Genomic DNA, 12,487 nt, shown 5'->3' with positions numbered 1-12,487 from the left:
AAACCAAGAGTGGTAAACTTTTATATGTCGCACCCTGTGCAGTTGGATAGGTGCAAACTCATAAAGCTGGTTGTATTCCTCCTGAAGCATAGTGCTTCATGGAGTATGGAATCCCTGGAGGAAAGCAAATACCTAATCCTTCCACTCCTTGTAATAGCATTATTATTTTGAAAATGTTTGCAGATGGTCAAATTCATAGTTATACTTTTAAAAGATCATCTCCTGTTTGGAAATGTTCTATAAGGGATACCTGCATGATTTTTGAGTCTTAATTTTCCAAAGGCCAGTGTCCTGTAACAAAGTCTTTCTTCTTTAAACAGCTGCACTCTTGCCTCTTGAAAAATCTTTTAGTTATTTTTGTAGGGGTAGAAGGTGAAGAGTGTTTTTGGTGGTTGATTTTGAGGCCACATCTGGAGATATTCCTAGTTCTGTACTCAAGACTTATTTCTGGTGAATTAGGGGCATATATGGGCATATGTGCCAGATTTTGAATCCAGGCATGCAAGATAAATGCCCAATCAACTGTACTCTTGTTCTAGCCCATCTTCTGGAAAATCTTTACCAAATGTATGTTCTCTGACTTAAATGTATGACAGCAAATTCCAGAATTTATATTTGTCAATCCAGAGACAGTTATCACAGCATTGTTTAAATAAAATTGTTCTTGATTTTGGATTATTAGTTTCTATTATCAGAAGATACTTAGAAATCATGGGTCTCTGCCATCCAATGCATTCATGGTATACATCAAGGTATTGCTTTCATTTATTTTTATTACTTTGAAAAATATCTCTTAAATATCTCACACTATCTAGCTGTCACTTTTTCTGGGACTCATGGATAACATAGTATCTTCAATATATCCAAAGAAAGCTTTGTTTCCCCTGTTCTGATAATTGAATTACAAGCCAAGCAAGGCTTTATAGCAGTGTTTCCCAAAGTGGGTCATACTGCCACCTTGGAAGCTCTGGAACAATAAGGATATGGTAGTAGCCCCCTGTGCAATTGGAGAGCCCCCTTTCTTTGTTTCTTTCATGGGGAATACTAGTGCTTTTTCTGAAAAGGTGGTGATAAGTCAAATAAGTTTGGGAACTTTGGATCTGAAGCAATATCCCATTTGTTCAAAATAATTCCCAACAGACTCTACTTCTTAAATTCATCTGAAAGAAATTCTGAGTTTGATTGTAGCACTTTTTCAATTATCTATATTTCTGTTTTTTAAAATATGTTCTGAACTTGATACTCTAAGTGGTCCTGTTGCACATAAGTAAAGGACAAAAGCTCTTAGTAAAAGCCTGAATGAGGCCCTCATTCAGATGTAATTTATAAGAGTATTGAGCTACAAATTCAGGAACATAAAAATGGAAAATTCCTTGTATCTTTTGCATCAACAAAACTATAACCTCTACTTAAGATACAATCTCATTGCTGTGGAGTGGGATAGCCAGTCTCAATCATTAGTACTTTTCTTGCTCCAACAGAAATGTACAAGAGGTGGTATGAATTAAATTGCCAAGAAAGCAGCTCAGGATTTTCCAGATGCTTATATCCTCACAAGAACAACTAACATTACACAAGAAAATTCCACTGGGAGCATGCTAGAACTCAGAAGTGATGTTTAAATACCCCCATCACACCAAGAGAAGAAAACAGATTGTACTGTCAAAATGGATTTTATCTAAATCTATTATGGCAATCATTTCACATTACGTGTAATCAAACTATTGTGCAGTATTCCTAAAGTGTATTCAGTAATGAATGCCAATTATTTCTCAATAATTGAGTGGACAAATAAATGATAGAAGCACTGTAGTATTTCTTATACAGTAGCCAAAGCATGATCAACCTTTTCTTTCCATGTGAATTATCTCTGAGGTGTTCTTGCTGTCCCAGTTCTAAAAGTTATTCAGACTTCTTATCATGTTTAATTCACATATTTTCTCAAAATTTTTCATATTTAGAGAGCATAGATCAACTTACTCAACAAGATCAGAATAACATATAAGATGGTTCAGAATAATATATTACTATTATTTTTCCCTTAAAAGCATTATGGTCTTCCTCAGTTCTTCAAACTAGAATGAATCATTGTAACAAATTTCCCACAGGCATTCCATCTTCATTCTGACCCCATTCTTGTATTTATCCTCACTGTCCTGAATATCTGGATATAGTGCTTTTATATTGCTAAGAAAAAAGAGGGATATCTTAGCCTTAAGAATTAAAAAAAAAAACAATTGTATGAGTTCTTAGGGTTCCATACTTCAGGTCAGGACACCTTACTAAGGTATGTATTCCATATACAGCCACTTGATTTGAAGTTGGGGTTTAGTCTCTGGACCTCTCTGAGATGGTCAATGTTTTTTGACATTATGGTCTATATGCTTGCTCTATAATACCATTATTTCCATGGTTCAATTTTGGTTCTATGTTTGTTTTGATTTTTTGGGGCCACATCCGGTGATGCTCAGGGGTTACTCCTGGTTCTGTGCTTAGAAATAGCTCCTAGCTAGGGGGACCATATGGGATGCTAGGGGATCGATCCGTGGTCCATCCTAGGTTAGCCCGTGCAAGGCAGACATCCTACCACTTACGTCACTGTGCCAGCCCCTCAATTTTGGTTCTTGATTCATATGACATGATCATCAGAATCATATGAAAGTTGCTAATAATTATCAAAGGCCTTCCTCTGGGAAAATGTAAGAAACTAGCTTACCTTTAAACAGATGATAGATATCCTAGTAGCAGTGGTGCTTTGTTGATTGTGAAACTCCTTATTGAATGAAACGGGATCCATGGTAGAATTTTGATAAAGATTTTTTTCTCCTCCATCATTCCCTGCTCCTTATTAATCATCTAAATTCTGTTACTCCTTATTTTTAACCAGTTACCAATGAACATGTCTTTAGCTGGTTTATTTTAGCTCAGATAAGCAAATTTATGACAAAGGTACTATAATTTTTCTGCTTTTCAGATAAAAAAGTGGGGGTGGACATGAGAACATAATGTGGTTGTTAAATTGTGTCTTACTTTTACAGATTTTAACAGTGCTTCCTTTGATCTCTGACCCACATCAAATGATTAGATTGCATCTTATTGTGAGTAAAGAGAGAGAAATATTTTTTCTCTTCTTGATATTGTTAGTATATCAATAATGCTATACGACAATAATTTTTGTTTGCATTAATCCAGAAACTAAGTCTTTCCTCTTTTTGTACTTAGCTATGTCCTTAATACAAATGAGAAATCTAAAAAAGGAAGTTTTGGGCCTGACCCTCTATTGCAAGAAAACTGAGTCAAGGAATTCGTTTAAATGACAAAGAGGTCCAATTAACAGTCATTGTTATTAGTGCCTGTATATTTCAGGGAGATCCTAAGGCAGGCCTGCTTAAGAAATAACTGGAAAATAATTCTGCTGTGGGAAACAAGGGACTTCCATATCTGCAGCCAATGCCTGCACTTTGCTTAGTACCTGGAAATCCATCTTTCTCCCAACCCTGAGAGAGAATAGAATGATGGACTGCATGCCAAGCCACTCTTACAAGAAGATAGACTCAAGACCACCTACAATGTACCATGTACCTACTATGATATTCAAATAGGCCTTGTTAAATGTGACAAGACAGATAAAATAATTAATGTTTTTATTATTATGACACCTACTCTGTCCCTAGTCAATCAGCAAGACTTCTCAGCAAATAATTGCTATTCAAATGGTGACTTCTCCAATGTGCCATTTATGAAAATGTCTAACCAAGCTTATTAAGAAACTAAATCTTAATTTATTTTAATATATTTTCTTAATATTAAATGGAAGGAAAAATGTTTCTGTAACATGCCTTTCTGTAGAAATCGTATTCAACTCTACAGAGGCTATCAGGCATACCATTCAGGTGTTAAACGTTCTGGAGACTGAGAATATAAAAATCTCCCCTTCCAAGGGACAAATTGTCAACCAGAAAGTTCAGTGCTGTGTATATATACTTACTCCTGAGTGTTGAACTCTGTCCAAAAACCATAAGAAGGTTATTTTTAAACTCACAGTACCTCAAGCTAGCAAGCAATTGAGAACCTTTGGGGGATGACAGGATTCTGTAAAATTTGTACCCATGGCATTATAGCAAGACCTCTTTATACAGCATTAAAGGGGTTGATTTTGAGTCCCTAGACAGAAATAAGAACTGCCAACTGGCATTTTAAATTCTTAAATATCATTTCATTTCAGCTCCAGTTTTGGCAATATTGAATATAGACAAACCTTTTACCTAGTAAGCAGTTGAAAATCAAGGAGTAACACCATGGCTATTAACTGAAAAGTTGGGAGGAAACTTCTAGACCTGAGCACTGCTTGGCAGTGTGGCCCAATGATGGCCTATATGTCTCCAAGCAGTGGCAGTAACTATCCTTATGGTAAAGTATCATCAAAACTCACTCTAGTATAGGTACTAGTTCAGATTCCCACTCAAGTTTAGACTGTTCAAGAAATAAAAGTTCATCAATAGTTGATAAGTGTAAAACTGACAAGGTACCATGCCCTAATGCTAGACTCTCCAGACTTTTATTCCAGTAACCCTTATTCATTCCACTCTCCTAGGAAACCTTGAAAGTACAGATCACATGTGTGCAGACATGACTGAAAAATAAATTCTAGTATGTCTGATTTAATGACACTTCCTTGAATAATCCAAACAAGACTTGGTTTACTGATGGAGTAGCCTAGTTCATGAAGGGACTAAGAAAGGTACATATCCTGTTGTGAGTCTGACCAGGATGGTGAAAGCAAAAACCTTTCCTGGGGCAACTTCAGTACAGAAAGTAGGAATGCTCTGTGAGCCTGCCAATTGGCTGAAGTACTTAGGGTAAATACTGATACTAATTCTAAATATGGTTTCTTAGTCTATGTGCTCAGACTACAATGTGAAAGTAAAGGGGCTATCTAAAAGTATGAACAATTTTGTAACCATGGTGCTTAAATTAAGAATTTATGATTGTCCTTGCTGGGAGCCGGGAGTCTAGCAGGAGGAGGTTTGGCAGGCCCCCACCATGCCGGAGGCCTGCTTGACCAGGCCTAGTGGGGGTGCGGGACTTGGGTAACCCCAGCACCCCTTTACCGCCTTGCTCCAGATCTCCAGGGCTTCCCCGGGCCACACGCCTGGGCAAGCCAGTGAGTTGGGTCCCTTGGTGGAGCTTGAAGGTACCCTAGGCCTTTGCCCACTATCCATGCAGCTCCTTAGGGAGGGTCTGGGTGGGGCTCTGAACTTCTGGTCTCCCAGCTTCTTGAAGGATCTGTCCTTCCTGGGAGCCGGGAGTCTATCAGGAGGAGGTTTGGCTGGCACTGGTAATCTCTGTCCAGTCTACATTTTCAAAATCGCGCGGGGGCTATTGCCCCCGCGCGCACAAGAAACATTAATAGTACTTTCATAAGAAACATTAATAGTACTCTCACAAGAAACATTAATAGTACTCACTATCATTGAATTATGTTTTTATGTATGCAGAATGTCCATTTTGTACTCTGCCCTTTTGCATACCCCTTCATAAGTTCATATTTCTCTTTAACTTCTTTAACTCCTATCATCATTACTCCTTTTTTACCCTTTCTAACTTAAGTACTGTTGAGTCCTAAGTCACAGATCAAAGTGGTGCCCTAGAGTTAACACCCACCCAACTATTTTAAAAGGCATAAAAAGGACACATATCTTTTCAACATTTTATGGGTGTTTTCTTTGACGGCTATAACTTTTGCTAAATACTTTCTTATACAGTGATGATTCCCCCCCCATGTTTTTTATCTTCTCTCTGTGAACTGCTCAATATGGAATTTGGTGTGTAAGGATCCCTCAGTTTAATACTTATGTTTGAACCAAGTCATGGGTCTTGTTGGAAATGTTCTTACGCCCCCATATATCTGATAGCACCACGTGGCTTTATATCTTGTTTGTGTAGGCACACTAACATGGAAAAATACTATACATACCAATAAGTTCTTATCTAATAGAAATAGGAACACACAAATCTTGTAGTGCAATGAGACCTTACACCCTGAACATTGACATAAAGACCTGGCACAGGCCTCAGAAGAATGGGCATTCTCCATTTACCCCTTGATCTACAGAAGACATTTACAAAACATCCAAGGTTGTATATAACATCACCCGGAGGCATTCCTGTACCAGGGACGACCCTACAGCTGCTCTGACATCGATCTACTCAAAAGAGACACCCCTTAACACTGAGAAGACAACAAAAACAATGACCTGCTTACTGGACAGGGCTTGCTGTATTGCCCCTTAATGGTGAGGTTTGTCTATAACATCACCTGGAAGCAATCCTCTACCACGGAAGACCCTACCACTGCTCAGACATCGTCCTGCTCAAAAGAGACTTCCCTTAACACTGAGAAGACTTAACAATAACAACCTGCTTACAGGACAGGGCTTCCTGAATTGCCCTTTCATGGTGAGGTGAAACGAGAAGGCACTCCACATCATGACTTCAATGTAGGACATGCAGATTCCAGAATCTTTAATACAGAAACATGAGACCAACAACAGAGACTGTGTGATAAGTGTGTTGGCGCTACGGACAATGTCTTGGATCAAATGATAACTTGCCTGAGGCCTAGAGCTGGTCTTATGCCAGGAAACTTCAGGGGTAGGATCTCTTTGTATTTAGGCCAAGGTTATTCCTTTCCATGCCTCTCATATTTTGGTGGGCCTATGCAAACAACAATTGCCACTCTAACACTGTTTTTACTGTGCTCCTTTGACTCTAATCCTTAAAACGCACCCACTTAAAATTTGAGGTTAACTTAAGCTAATATGCATGTGGAAATGTAAAAAATACTATGCCTCTAATGTTTAAGGAGTTACGTAAGTTTGATGGCTTTAGATTGCCTTGTGTGCTGTTAAGAAATATTATAATGTGCTACAATCTGGGGACTTGAGGGACAAAGTAATTGTACATGGATTCTGTTTTATTTATCTTAACTTTCTTTGGTGAAAGTTCAAAGTTAAGATATCAGCAAGGGGACTTCTTCTGATAATTATGTTATGGGTGATTGTCCTTCCACTGTAACTTTACCTTATCCTCTTTCTTTGCATCTTTTGTTCTCATAATTCAAAATAAAAAAATTAAAAAAAAGAATTTATGATTAAAAATCACCATCCCCTCCAAGAAGTTTTTGGATATGAATGGGGTTTTTTAACTGAATTTCTTATCTTTTTCTATTTTTCAAACCTTCAGATATACAAATCCAAAACCCAATATATCATTACCTAAGCATCATTAATTCTAAATATACAGGAAAATCTATTTCCTTACAGAGGTAACATTGAAAGAGAAACCTTGAATTTACCTTTGCCAGCATTTCTACATTGACCTAACACATACCCCCATCCCCAAGGGTCTGTCTAATAATTTAAATATTCTAACTGCACCATAGATTTCTATCCACACTGAGGAAGATGAGATAATGGACAATGCCTAAGGCAAATGGGCAAACCCAAAGGACTCAGATCAGCCAGGCCACTTTGCAGGATCTTTGTAATATTTTTATCAAGTGATAAGGATTGCAAAGAGTTTTATGGCCTGTTTTCCCATAAAACCTCAGACAAAACAAGCCATGTTAAACTCAGACCTATATTAAGTTCCTCACCAGGTGGGGAGTTCCTTTTCCTTCTCTTTTACTTTCCAATACACTTTTCTTCATTCTATCTCAGAGTCTGAACACAATTACTACTCAATATTTTCATTATTGAAAATTCTGAATAACCTGGGAACCACCAAGGAAACCAACCACAGAGACCTGCTCTTACCACTGCTCTTGATTTAGCATCTGAGCCCTTCTGTCAGCATGAAAAAGCTACAGAACATGAACCTTCACTCATATAGTCCCTTGAAGATTTAAGGGGGTGAAATCTCCAAAGGGGAGAATCTTATAGGCAGGAAGATGGGGAGAATCTGGTTATGTGTGTTTTGGGGAAATCTATATCTGATACCTGAAGTAGCCTGAGACCTGGAGGCCTTTAAGGCAAAGGAGCCATCTCAGGAGCCTGAAAAGCTATTGAGCTATTGAATCACTGGCCTAAAGCAGGAAGCTAACTGAGAGGAGAGATGGCTGGACCCTCAGGGAGGAGTGGCTACAGCACTGCAACAAAGGCTACCTGAGACATCCTAAGCTTCTATCTCTTCCACCCAAGTAACCACTGGGCTTGGAAAATGGAAATTTGGGAAAATTGTATGTAAGCTAGACTTGAACAAAGGAAGCATGTGTGCATGCTATCTTTACATATGTTTAGCTGAAGGTTACATGATAATTAACATGGGTTGCCTACATCTCCCTTCTTAGTATGTGTAACAATTTGTTGCTGGGATGATGACTGGCACTCTCCACTCTGGATCACTCATTTTATCTTACCTATTTTTACTTCTCCTGATTTCCCAACAAGCTTGTTATACTTGGCTTTTCTTTTCATTCCAAGGTTATTTTTCTGCTAAGGAAGCCAAAGCTATCAAAAGGCCTAAGTAAGGACGTATTGTTTTCCTTTTCTGCAAAGAGTACCTCCTCACTCCCACATGAGTCTACAGCTCCCTAGGAGATAGTGAGATAGGGAATAAAACCCACATTGCATAAAACAAGAGGACTTCAGACGCAGCTTAGAGGCTGCTTCATGAAGGTGATCCCTAGTCAAATACAATATTTTTTGTTGTTATCTTTCAGAATAAACATTAGTCTCATGTCCACTTTCCTTGAGTATTTTGGAAGGTCTACTCTATTATGGTCACTGCTAACATATGTCTTCTATCTTTTTATACTTGTATTCCTTCTGCACTGTGGGTGAACTTCCAAATTAGGTAACTACCTTAATAGACTCTGATTTGCATGTGTCTTCTGTCACCTTGGTTTTTTGTTTGTTTCCTTTTTTATCCACAAGGAGTTTCCTCCATGTGTGCCTACTCATTTCCTCTGGGAATGTTTTCTGACATTTTTAAGTAGTATAAAGTAGCTGAAAGAACACCCTTTTACTTGACATTTGACTTCAGTTTGTATGAATCACATCTGAAGATTTTCACATCCTTTCTAGGACTAAAGTTCCCAGTTGCTGGTGCTGTTTCGTACTGTAGGGAAATGTTTTTGAATCAGCTTCTAGCACTTTGAAAGTGTAATTATCAAGGAAGACCAAAAATCTCACAAATCATAAAGGCTCAAAGGCAGTGTGACTTCATATTCAAAGTCCAGAAAACAAAAAACTTGTCACTAAGCATCTTGTGATTGGCTAAAACATTCCTTGGAAAGGAAAACTTCAAACATTCCCCATAAATCAAAACTAAGACATTATCACTAGAAGATCTAGTCTTCAGGGAACAGTAAAGATAGTATTTCAGGCTGAAATGAAACAATAAATAATAACTCATATTTTACTTGTGCTTATTAAAAGGAGAAATTTCTGAGGTGAGACTCAATTTATGGTATCATACGTTGATAGTGCCATGTGTATTTATTTGTTTCCACGCCATTTAAGATATATACACTAAATATCTAAAGCTTTATTCTATGTCAGTCATACCTCCATGTTTAAAAAGTACAAATAAAAGCAATTATATAGACAAATCTAAGAAAGTATAAGAAATTTTATAAGTTTTTTAAGTATAAGAACTGTTCTAAAAGTTAGTATTCTAAAAATAGTGACCAGAAAGTTCAACTGGTATTCACATGTTTAACATGATCAATACACCAAGTTTGAATCTTAGTACTGCATAAGCCCTGAGAAATACTAGGTGAAGTCCTGGTGGTCTCTGAGCATTGCCATGTATAACCCCTATTTTTTTAAAAAAAGACAGGGGCTGGAGCAATAATACAGTGAGTATGGCACTTGACTTGTATGCAGCTGACCTGGGTTCAATTTTCAGCACCCAAATATGGTGCCCTGAACCTACCAGGATTGATCCCAGAGATTAGATGCATGAGTAAATTCTAAGAACTGCAGGGTATTACCCCAAACACAAAAATAAAATAAAATAAAACAACAATGCAAAGCAGTAATTATAAATTGCATTCACAATTTTATAAGACATATCAATAAGTATAATAAAGATGTAAGCTGTGTGACAATAATAGCATAAAAATAAGGGAATGGAGCTATACTAACATATCGCTTTTCTATACTGTTGAAATTGAGTTAGTATTAATCTGAAATTAAGTTGTTTTAAATTGCAATGCTAATTTTAATCCCCAGGGCAACCACCAAGAATATAACTCAAAACAATATTGTACTGCTAAAGGATAGACTATACCATCTGGAGAATAAAAAAAAAAAAACTGTTGACTGCAATTCAAAGCAAAATGAGTTAGAATTATGGTATCTTTATTATAATTTCTCAATTTATAAAGATTGTGGCATTAACTCTGTAAATGAATTAAGTAGTAACTACACAATAGAAAATATCCAGTTAAATTGTTAATTTAGTCAAATGACATTTAAAAATTGCAGTTAAAAAATAAAACCTCAAAGCAATGGAGTCATTTTATCTTATAGACCTGTTTTTTTATTTAAGCATATACTCACATTCTTAATCAGCTATTTCCCTGATAATTTATCTTAATTAGCAAAACCAGTGGATGTAAATTATATATCAGCTAAGAACATATATTTATATTACATAAAGATATTATTTAGCTCTGAATTTATTTCTTGTTTTAGGTTAATCAAACCATGTGACAATATTTTTCATGTTCAAATTCAGTGAAATAATCAAGATGAAACAATTAAAAAGCTGGACACAGAATAAAATAATCATTTGATCACAATCATGGAAACCCCTTACATGTTAGAAAAATTAAGAGAGTAGAAAGACACATAAATGTAATTCTATAATTTCAAAAATTATTGAAAACCTTTTATGAGCTTTAGCATGACAAGGAAGGAAAAACCCATAATGAATTTATGGCCATATGGTCAAAGGATTCAGGTGCACTGGTTGTAATAAGGAATAATAGAGATGGATATTCAAATAACAGAGTCAACAACACTGAAACATGAAACTCAAATGTTAACAAACAAACTTAAAAATATACCTGTCAAAATGGCAGACTGGGGGTGGAAGGTGATGGACAAGGGAACCTGGGCGCATTGGTGAAGGGAAAATGACACTGGCAGTGGGATCAGGTCTGAGACATTGTATGTATAAAACTCAACAAGGATAACTTTGTACTTCACAGTGCTTTAATCTAAATTTTAGATTCTAAAAGGAAAAACTTTCTACTTGCATCCCCTTTTTATGTGAAAAATGTTTTATGTGACTCTAGATATACAGCTGTATAAGATAGATATATACAAGGCAAGAATTTATAAATCATAATTTTATTTGAAGCAAGTTTTTAAAAGTTCATCACTCCATATGTGATCATAACCCAGAGTTTAAGGAGTTTAAGGATGTAGGGATTAGGACAGAAGACCAACAGTTAATCAAAATATGTAAACAATAATAACAGAGGAGGAGGATGAATTAAGAAATTATGGGTGTTGACTAATGCGAAGGGCTTCTGTGGAACAAATTTTGATCTATGACTTATGTAACACATAAGCACCAATTAAGTAACAGATATTTTTCAAATCTATAGGGATAAGGACAATATGGACAATAGAATAGATAAATATTTCTCGATTTTTGTCTGCCTGAGGCCCCCTTCTGTACTTCTATCCTTCGTGTGGTCTCCCTACCTATTGGACCCCTAGTCTAATGCTATGGGCCCCATTTACTTTACTTTCACTTGTGGCCTCCTTAGAACATCTTGGAGGCACACAGGGAGTCATTTTGCCCCTGTGGAGAAACTCTGGAACTGGCTAAGTTTTCTATTTTGAGACTAAGTTGAAATGAAATATCCAAAAAACAAAAAAAAAAAAAAAAAAAGAAAAAAAAAACAAGAAATGAATTGGACATAGAGGTAATAAAACTACTCTAATGTATTCTGAGGTTTTAGACCTCAAACAAAACACTTGGTAAATATTGGAGGGGCATTTGTTAATACTGATGGAATGAAGAAGGGAGAGATTTTCGATGGCACAGAGAAAAGTAATAATCCATGGGGCCAGGAGGCAAGAATAAAAGGCAATGCCTGGAGAAAATTTGGGCCTGATTAAGAAAATATTTTCTGGAAAACAAACAAAAAAAAACTGAGAGTGAGTTTTATTATAAATCCATTAGGCAGAGGAACAGTTTTGATGTAATAAAGCATTTACTTACCAAAAAAAGACTAAGCAAGGTGGCAAAGGTATGGCAATCAACACAGGGAAAGTGGAAGGAAATTGTTCAGGGTCAAATGAAATTATTGTTAAGTGATGTTAAAAAGCTAGGAAAGTCAGGGAAGCAAGAGTTTAATGGTGTTAATGAGCAATTATATGATCTTTTCCTTAGTAAAGTGTGGAGTTTTGGGGGCAAGAGTAAAGCAAACAACTATTTAGAGTGATGACTGAGAGAACGACAA

The sequence above is a fragment of the Suncus etruscus genome, chromosome X, assembly GCF_024139225.1.
Source record: "Suncus etruscus isolate mSunEtr1 chromosome X, mSunEtr1.pri.cur, whole genome shotgun sequence".
Taxonomy (NCBI): domain Eukaryota; kingdom Metazoa; phylum Chordata; class Mammalia; order Eulipotyphla; family Soricidae; genus Suncus; species Suncus etruscus.
This window is presented reverse-complemented; position numbering follows the sequence as displayed.